Source organism: Aquarana catesbeiana, linkage group LG01, assembly GCF_042186555.1.
Source record: "Aquarana catesbeiana isolate 2022-GZ linkage group LG01, ASM4218655v1, whole genome shotgun sequence".
NCBI lineage: Eukaryota > Metazoa > Chordata > Amphibia > Anura > Ranidae > Aquarana > Aquarana catesbeiana.
In genome coordinates this window covers 276,335,169-276,342,668 of record NC_133324.1, presented here as the reverse complement: position 1 = coordinate 276,342,668, position 7,500 = coordinate 276,335,169, and the positions used below count along the sequence as shown (strand labels likewise).

The window sequence follows — 7,500 nt, the reverse complement described above, 5'->3', positions numbered from 1 at the left end:
GTTGGTGGTGGTGGTGGTCAACGTGGCATCGAAAACCATTTGGTGGTCTTGGTCTACCTACAAGTTATCGGAGCATTTTTGGGTGTCTTTTATTGTTGGCTTTGTGCGGTTGGCCTCAAATGAAAGTTGACGGTGTAGCCAACCAAAGCGGCTCCTGCTTGAATTCTTGCGGACTCGCTCCTGTTAGCAAAACGTTGAAAAAACTTCCCGCGTGCTCCATTCTCGGTAAGTCGGCCCCTGTGCGGTCCTATTCCACTCTTTTTAAGGGATCCTTTAAAAAGCACAGGGCAACGCGCTATATTCCCCAATTCCATTGCCGCGCGCCTTTTATGCGGTTCTGATGAAGCGAATTGCTACAAGCGCCTGCTGATTCCCGCTATGCAGCTGTAAAGACATGCAAATTAGGCTGTCCTGCTCTATAGCGGCCTTCTCTCATTATCCCCGGCAGTGGGCCGTCCTTTCACTGTTCCTTATTTGCATAACCCTAATGTATCTCAGGTGATATATTTTGACATTTTTAGCTTGACAAACTCTTTCTAGTGGTGTTTTTCTTTGACTTGTCATTTCTTTTAATCAGTTCTGCACCTTATTTGGCTATGTTTTTGCTGAGAAATGATAGCGTCTACGGAGTCGCCATGAGTAGAGCAGCATGTGTGCGCCGCCGAGACCTAGTTTAGGATGCTTGCCTGTTATACTCTGGTTTCTCTTCAGATCGAATAAATCTTTCGCCTTTTACTAAAGATTTCCGTGGAGGGGAACAACTATGAGTTTCAGAGAATTTTTTGATGCCTAGCTAAAGCTGGGCTTGCTAATCTGGTGAAAAATAGCTTGAGTTCTTTTGATTTGGAAAGATGCTGAGACAGCGTTAATGTTGTTGGTGGTGGTGGTGGTCAACGTGGCATCGAAAACCATTTGGTGGTCTTGGTCTACCTACAAGTTATCGGAGCATTTTTGGGTGTCTTTTTTTGTTGGCTTTGTGCGGTTGGCCTCAAATGAAAGTTGACGGTGTAGCCAACCAAAGCGGCTCCTGCTTGAATTCTTGCGGACTCGCTCCTGTTAGCAAAACGTTGAAAAAACTTCCCGCGTGCTCCGTTCTCGGTAAGTCGGCCCCTGTGCGGTCCTATTCCACTCTTTTTAAGGGATCCTTTAAAAAGCAAAGGGCAACGCGCTATATTCCCCAATTCCATTGCCGCGTGCCTTTTATGCGGTTCTGATGAAGCGAATTGCTACAAGCGCCTGCTGATTCCCGCTATGCAGCTGTAAAGACATGCAAATTAGGCTGTCCTGCTCTATAGCGGCCTTCTCTCATTATCCCCGGCAGTGGGCCGTCCTTTCACTTTTCCTTATTTGCATAACCCTAATGTATCTCAGGTGATATATTTTGACATTTTTAGCTTGACAAACTCTTTCTAGTGGTGTTTTTCTTTGACTTGTCATTTCTTTTAATCAGTTCTGCACCTTATTTGGCTATGTTTTTGCTGAGAAATGATAGCGTCTACGGAGTCGCCATGAGTAGAGCAGCATGTGTGCGCCGCCGAGACCTAGTTTAGGATGTTTGCCTGTTATACTCTGGTTTCTCTTCAGATCGAATAAATCTTTCGCCTTTTACTAAAGATTTCCGTGGAGGGGAACAACTATGAGTTTCAGAGAATTTTTTGATGCCTAGCTAAAGCTGGGCTTGCTAATCTGGTGAAAAATAGCTTGAGTTCTTTTGATTTGGAAAGATGCTGAGACAGCGTTAATGTTGTTGGTGGTGGTGGTGGTCAACGTGGCATCGAAAACCATTTGGTGGTCTTGGTCTACCTACAAGTTATCGGAGCATTTTTGGGTGTCTTTTTTTGTTGGCTTTGTGCGGTTGGCCTCAAATGAAAGTTGACGGTGTAGCCAACCAAAGCGGCTCCTGCTTGAATTCTTGCGGACTCGCTCCTGTTAGCAAAACGTTGAAAAAACTTCCCGCGTGCTCCATTCTCGGTAAGTCGGCCCCTGTGCGGTCCTATTCGACTCTTTTTAAGGGATCCTTTAAAAAGCACAGGGCAACGCGCTATATTCCCCAATTCCATTGCCGCACGCCTTTTATGCGGTTCTGATGAAGCGAATTGCTACAAGCGCCTGCTGATTCCCGCTATGCAGCTGTAAAGACATGCAAATTAGGCTGTCCTGCTCTATAGCGGCCTTCTCTCATTATCCCCGGCAGTGGGCCGTCCTTTCACTTTTCCTTATTTGCATAACCCTAATGTATCTCAGGTGATATATTTTGACATTTTTAGCTTGACAAACTCTTTCTAGTGGTGTTTTTCTTTGACTTGTCATTTCTTTTAATCAGTTCTGCACCTTATTTGGCTATGTTTTTGCTGAGAAATGATAGCGTCTACGGAGTCGCCATGAGTAGAGCAGCATGTGTGCGCCGCCGAGACCTAGTTTAGGATGTTTGCCTGTTATACTCTGGTTTCTCTTCAGATCGAATAAATCTTTCGCCTTTTACTAAAGATTTCCGTGGAGGGGAACAACTATGAGTTTCAGAGAATTTTTTGATGCCTAACTAAAGCTGGGCTTGCTAATCTGGTGAAAAATAGCTTGAGTTCTTTTGATTTGGAAAGATGCTGAGACAGCGTTAATGTTGTTGGTGGTGGTGGTGGTCAACGTGGCATCGAAAACCATTTGGTGGTCTTGGTCTACCTACAAGTTATCGGAGCATTTTTGGGTGTCTTTTTTTGTTGGCTTTGTGCGGTTGGCCTCAAATGAAAGTTGACGGTGTAGCCAACCAAAGCGGCTCCTGCTTGAATTCTTGCGGACTCGCTCCTGTTAGCAAAACGTTGAAAAAACTTCCCGCGTGCTCCATTCTCGGTAAGTCGGCCCCTGTGCGGTCCTATTCGACTCTTTTTAAGGGATCCTTTAAAAAGCACAGGGCAACGCGCTATATTCCCCAATTCCATTGCCGCGCGCCTTTTATGCGGTTCTGATGAAGCGAATTGCTACAAGCGCCTGCTGATTCCCGCTATGCAGCTGTAAAGACATGCAAATTAGGCTGTCCTGCTCTATAGCGGCCTTCTCTCATTATCCCCGGCAGTGGGCCGTCCTTTCACTTTTCCTTATTTGCATAACCCTAATGTATCTCAGGTGATATATTTTGACATTTTTAGCTTGACAAACTCTTTCTAGTGGTGTTTTTCTTTGACTTGTCATTTCTTTTAATCAGTTCTGCACCTTATTTGGCTATGTTTTTGCTGAGAAATGATAGCGTCTACGGAGTCGCCATGAGTAGAGCAGCATGTGTGCGCCGCCGAGACCTAGTTTAGGATGTTTGCCTGTTATACTCTGGTTTCTCTTCAGATCGAATAAATCTTTCGCCTTTTACTAAAGATTTCCGTGGAGGGGAACAACTATGAGTTTCAGAGAATTTTTTGATGCCTAGCTAAAGCTGGGCTTGCTAATCTGGTGAAAAATAGCTTGAGTTCTTTTGATTTGGAAAGATGCTGAGACAGCGTTAATGTTGTTGGTGGTGGTGGTGGTCAACGTGGCATCGAAAACCATTTGGTGGTCTTGGTCTACCTACAAGTTATCGGAGCATTTTTGGGTGTCTTTTTTTGTTGGCTTTGTGCGGTTGGCCTCAAATGAAAGTTGACGGTGTAGCCAACCAAAGCGGCTCCTGCTTGAATTCTTGCGGACTCGCTCCTGTTAGCAAAACGTTGAAAAAACTTCCCGCGTGCTCCATTCTCGGTAAGTCGGCCCCTGTGCGGTCCTATTCGACTCTTTTTAAGGGATCCTTTAAAAAGCACAGGGCAACGCGCTATATTCCCCAATTCCATTGCCGCACGCCTTTTATGCGGTTCTGATGAAGCGAATTGCTACAAGCGCCTGCTGATTCCCGCTATGCAGCTGTAAAGACATGCAAATTAGGCTGTCCTGCTCTATAGCGGCCTTCTCTCATTATCCCCGGCAGTGGGCCGTCCTTTCACTTTTCCTTATTTGCATAACCCTAATGTATCTCAGGTGATATATTTTGACATTTTTAGCTTGACAAACTCTTTCTAGTGGTGTTTTTCTTTGACTTGTCATTTCTTTTAATCAGTTCTGCACCTTATTTGGCTATGTTTTTGCTGAGAAATGATAGCGTCTACGGAGTCGCCATGAGTAGAGCAGCATGTGTGCGCCGCCGAGACCTAGTTTAGGATGTTTGCCTGTTATACTCTGGTTTCTCTTCAGATCGAATAAATCTTTCGCCTTTTACTAAAGATTTCCGTGGAGGGGAACAACTATGAGTTTCAGAGAATTTTTTGATGCCTAACTAAAGCTGGGCTTGCTAATCTGGTGAAAAATAGCTTGAGTTCTTTTGATTTGGAAAGATGCTGAGACAGCGTTAATGTTGTTGGTGGTGGTCAACGTGGCATCGAAAACCATTTGGTGGTCTTGGTCTACCTACAAGTTATCGGAGCATTTTTGGGTGTCTTTTTTTGTTGGCTTTGTGCGGTTGGCCTCAAATGAAAGTTGACGGTGTAGCCAACCAAAGCGGCTCCTGCTTGAATTCTTGCGGACTCGCTCCTGTTAGCAAAACGTTGAAAAAACTTCCCGCGTGCTCCATTCTCGGTAAGTCGGCCCCTGTGCGGTCCTATTCGACTCTTTTTAAGGGATCCTTTAAAAAGCACAGGGCAACGCGCTATATTCCCCAATTCCATTGCCGCGCGCCTTTTATGCGGTTCTGATGAAGCGAATTGCTACAAGCGCCTGCTGATTCCCGCTATGCAGCTGTAAAGACATGCAAATTAGGCTGTCCTGCTCTATAGCGGCCTTCTCTCATTATCCCCGGCAGTGGGCCGTCCTTTCACTTTTCCTTATTTGCATAACCCTAATGTATCTCAGGTGATATATTTTGACATTTTTAGCTTGACAAACTCTTTCTAGTGGTGTTTTTCTTTGACTTGTCATTTCTTTTAATCAGTTCTGCACCTTATTTGGCTATGTTTTTGCTGAGAAATGATAGCGTCTACGGAGTCGCCATGAGTAGAGCAGCATGTGTGCGCCGCCGAGACCTAGTTTAGGATGTTTGCCTGTTATACTCTGGTTTCTCTTCAGATTGAATAAATCTTTCGCCTTTTACTAAAGATTTCCGTGGAGGGGAACAACTATGAGTTTCAGAGAATTTTTTGATGCCTAGCTAAAGCTGGGCTTGCTAATCTGGTGAAAAATAGCTTGAGTTCTTTTGATTTGGAAAGATGCTGAGACAGCGTTGTTGTTGTTGGTGGTGGTGGTCAACGTGGCATCGAAAACCATTTGGTTGTCTTGGTCTACCTACAAGTTATCGGAGCATTTTTGGGTGTCTTTTGTTGTTGGCTTTGTGCGGTTGGCCTCAAATGAAAGTTGACGGTGTAGCCAACCAAAGCGGCTCCTGCTTGAATTTTTGCGGACTCGCTCCTGTTAGCAAAACATTGAAAAAACTTCCCGCGTGCTCCATTCTCGGTAAGTCGGCCCCTGTGCGGTCCTATTCGACTCTTTTTAAGGGATCCTTTAAAAAGCACAGGGCAACGCGCTATATTCCCCAATTCCATTGCCGCGCGCCTTTTATGCGGTTCTGATGAAGCGAATTGCTACAAGCGCCTGCTGATTCCCGCTATGCAGCTGTAAAGACATGCAAATTAGGCTGTCCTGCTCTATAGCGGCCTTCTCTCATTATCCCCGGCAGTGGGCCGTCCTTTCACTTTTCCTTATTTGCATAACCCTAATGTATCTCAGGTGATATATTTTGACATTTTTAGCTTGACAAACTCTTTCTAGTGGTGTTTTTCTTTGACTTGTCATTTCTTTTAATCAGTTCTGCACCTTATTTGGCTATGTTTTTGCTGAGAAATGATAGCGTCTACGGAGTCGCCATGAGTAGAGCAGCATGTGTGCGCCGCCGAGACCTAGTTTAGGATGTTTGCCTGTTATACTCTGGTTTCTCTTCAGATCGAATAAATCTTTCGCCTTTTACTAAAGATTTCCGTGGAGGGGAACAACTATGAGTTTCAGAGAATTTTTTGATGCCTAGCTAAAGCTGGGCTTGCTAATCTGGTGAAAAATAGCTTGAGTTCTTTTGATTTGGAAAGATGCTGAGACAGCGTTAATGTTGTTGGTGGTGGTGGTGGTCAACGTGGCATCGAAAACCATTTGGTGGTCTTGGTCTACCTACAAGTTATCGGAGCATTTTTGGGTGTCTTTTTTTGTTGGCTTTGTGCGGTTGGCCTCAAATGAAAGTTGACGGTGTAGCCAACCAAAGCGGCTCCTGCTTGAATTCTTGCGGACTCGCTCCTGTTAGCAAAACGTTGAAAAAACTTCCCGCGTGCTCCATTCTCGGTAAGTCGGCCCCTGTGCGGTCCTATTCGACTCTTTTTAAGGGATCCTTTAAAAAGCACAGGGCAACGCGCTATATTCCCCAATTCCATTGCCGCACGCCTTTTATGCGGTTCTGATGAAGCGAATTGCTACAAGCGCCTGCTGATTCCCGCTATGCAGCTGTAAAGACATGCAAATTAGGCTGTCCTGCTCTATAGCGGCCTTCTCTCATTATCCCCGGCAGTGGGCCGTCCTTTCACTTTTCCTTATTTGCATAACCCTAATGTATCTCAGGTGATATATTTTGACATTTTTAGCTTGACAAACTCTTTCTAGTGGTGTTTTTCTTTGACTTGTCATTTCTTTTAATCAGTTCTGCACCTTATTTGGCTATGTTTTTGCTGAGAAATGATAGCGTCTACGGAGTCGCCATGAGTAGAGCAGCATGTGTGCGCCGCCGAGACCTAGTTTAGGATGTTTGCCTGTTATACTCTGGTTTCTCTTCAGATCGAATAAATCTTTCGCCTTTTACTAAAGATTTCCGTGGAGGGGAACAACTATGAGTTTCAGAGAATTTTTTGATGCCTAACTAAAGCTGGGCTTGCTAATCTGGTGAAAAATAGCTTGAGTTCTTTTGATTTGGAAAGATGCTGAGACAGCGTTAATGTTGTTGGTGGTGGTGGTGGTCAACGTGGCATCGAAAACCATTTGGTGGTCTTGGTCTACCTACAAGTTATCGGAGCATTTTTGGGTGTCTTTTTTTGTTGGCTTTGTGCGGTTGGCCTCAAATGAAAGTTGACGGTGTAGCCAACCAAAGCGGCTCCTGCTTGAATTCTTGCGGACTCGCTCCTGTTAGCAAAACGTTGAAAAAACTTCCCGCGTGCTCCATTCTCGGTAAGTCGGCCCCTGTGCGGTCCTATTCGACTCTTTTTAAGGGATCCTTTAAAAAGCACAGGGCAACGCGCTATATTCCCCAATTCCATTGCCGCGCGCCTTTTATGCGGTTCTGATGAAGCGAATTGCTACAAGCGCCTGCTGATTCCCGCTATGCAGCTGTAAAGACATGCAAATTAGGCTGTCCTGCTCTATAGCGGCCTTCTCTCATTATCCCCGGCAGTGGGCCGTCCTTTCACTTTTCCTTATTTGCATAACCCTAATGTATCTCAGGTGATATATTTTGACATTTTTAGCTTG

The 7,500-nt window shown here is 45.0% G+C and overlaps 8 non-coding genes across 8 annotated transcripts; all 8 read left to right on the top strand.

Moving 5' to 3' along the window:
* Window positions 1-691: 691 nt before the first annotated feature.
* On the top strand, window positions 692-806 carry LOC141124824 (U5 spliceosomal RNA). The gene has a single exon (XR_012241156.1). It is a non-coding gene; the product is annotated as a U5 spliceosomal RNA (small nuclear RNA).
* Window positions 807-1,564: 758 nt separating this feature from the next.
* Window positions 1,565-1,679, top strand: LOC141124822 (U5 spliceosomal RNA). Its single transcript, XR_012241155.1, has one exon. It is a non-coding gene; the product is annotated as a U5 spliceosomal RNA (small nuclear RNA).
* A 758-nt stretch (window positions 1,680-2,437) lies between these two features.
* LOC141124940 (U5 spliceosomal RNA) lies at window positions 2,438-2,552 on the top strand. Its single transcript, XR_012241257.1, has one exon. It is a non-coding gene; the product is annotated as a U5 spliceosomal RNA (small nuclear RNA).
* A 758-nt stretch (window positions 2,553-3,310) lies between these two features.
* On the top strand, window positions 3,311-3,425 carry LOC141124821 (U5 spliceosomal RNA). Its single transcript, XR_012241154.1, has one exon. It is a non-coding gene; the product is annotated as a U5 spliceosomal RNA (small nuclear RNA).
* Window positions 3,426-4,183: 758 nt separating this feature from the next.
* Window positions 4,184-4,298, top strand: LOC141124938 (U5 spliceosomal RNA). Its single transcript, XR_012241256.1, has one exon. It is a non-coding gene; the product is annotated as a U5 spliceosomal RNA (small nuclear RNA).
* A 752-nt stretch (window positions 4,299-5,050) lies between these two features.
* LOC141124911 (U5 spliceosomal RNA) lies at window positions 5,051-5,165 on the top strand. The gene has a single exon (XR_012241231.1). It is a non-coding gene; the product is annotated as a U5 spliceosomal RNA (small nuclear RNA).
* Window positions 5,166-5,920: 755 nt separating this feature from the next.
* LOC141124820 (U5 spliceosomal RNA) lies at window positions 5,921-6,035 on the top strand. Its single transcript, XR_012241153.1, has one exon. It is a non-coding gene; the product is annotated as a U5 spliceosomal RNA (small nuclear RNA).
* Window positions 6,036-6,793: 758 nt separating this feature from the next.
* Window positions 6,794-6,908, top strand: LOC141124937 (U5 spliceosomal RNA). The gene has a single exon (XR_012241255.1). It is a non-coding gene; the product is annotated as a U5 spliceosomal RNA (small nuclear RNA).
* The last annotated feature ends 592 nt before the right edge of the window (window positions 6,909-7,500 follow it).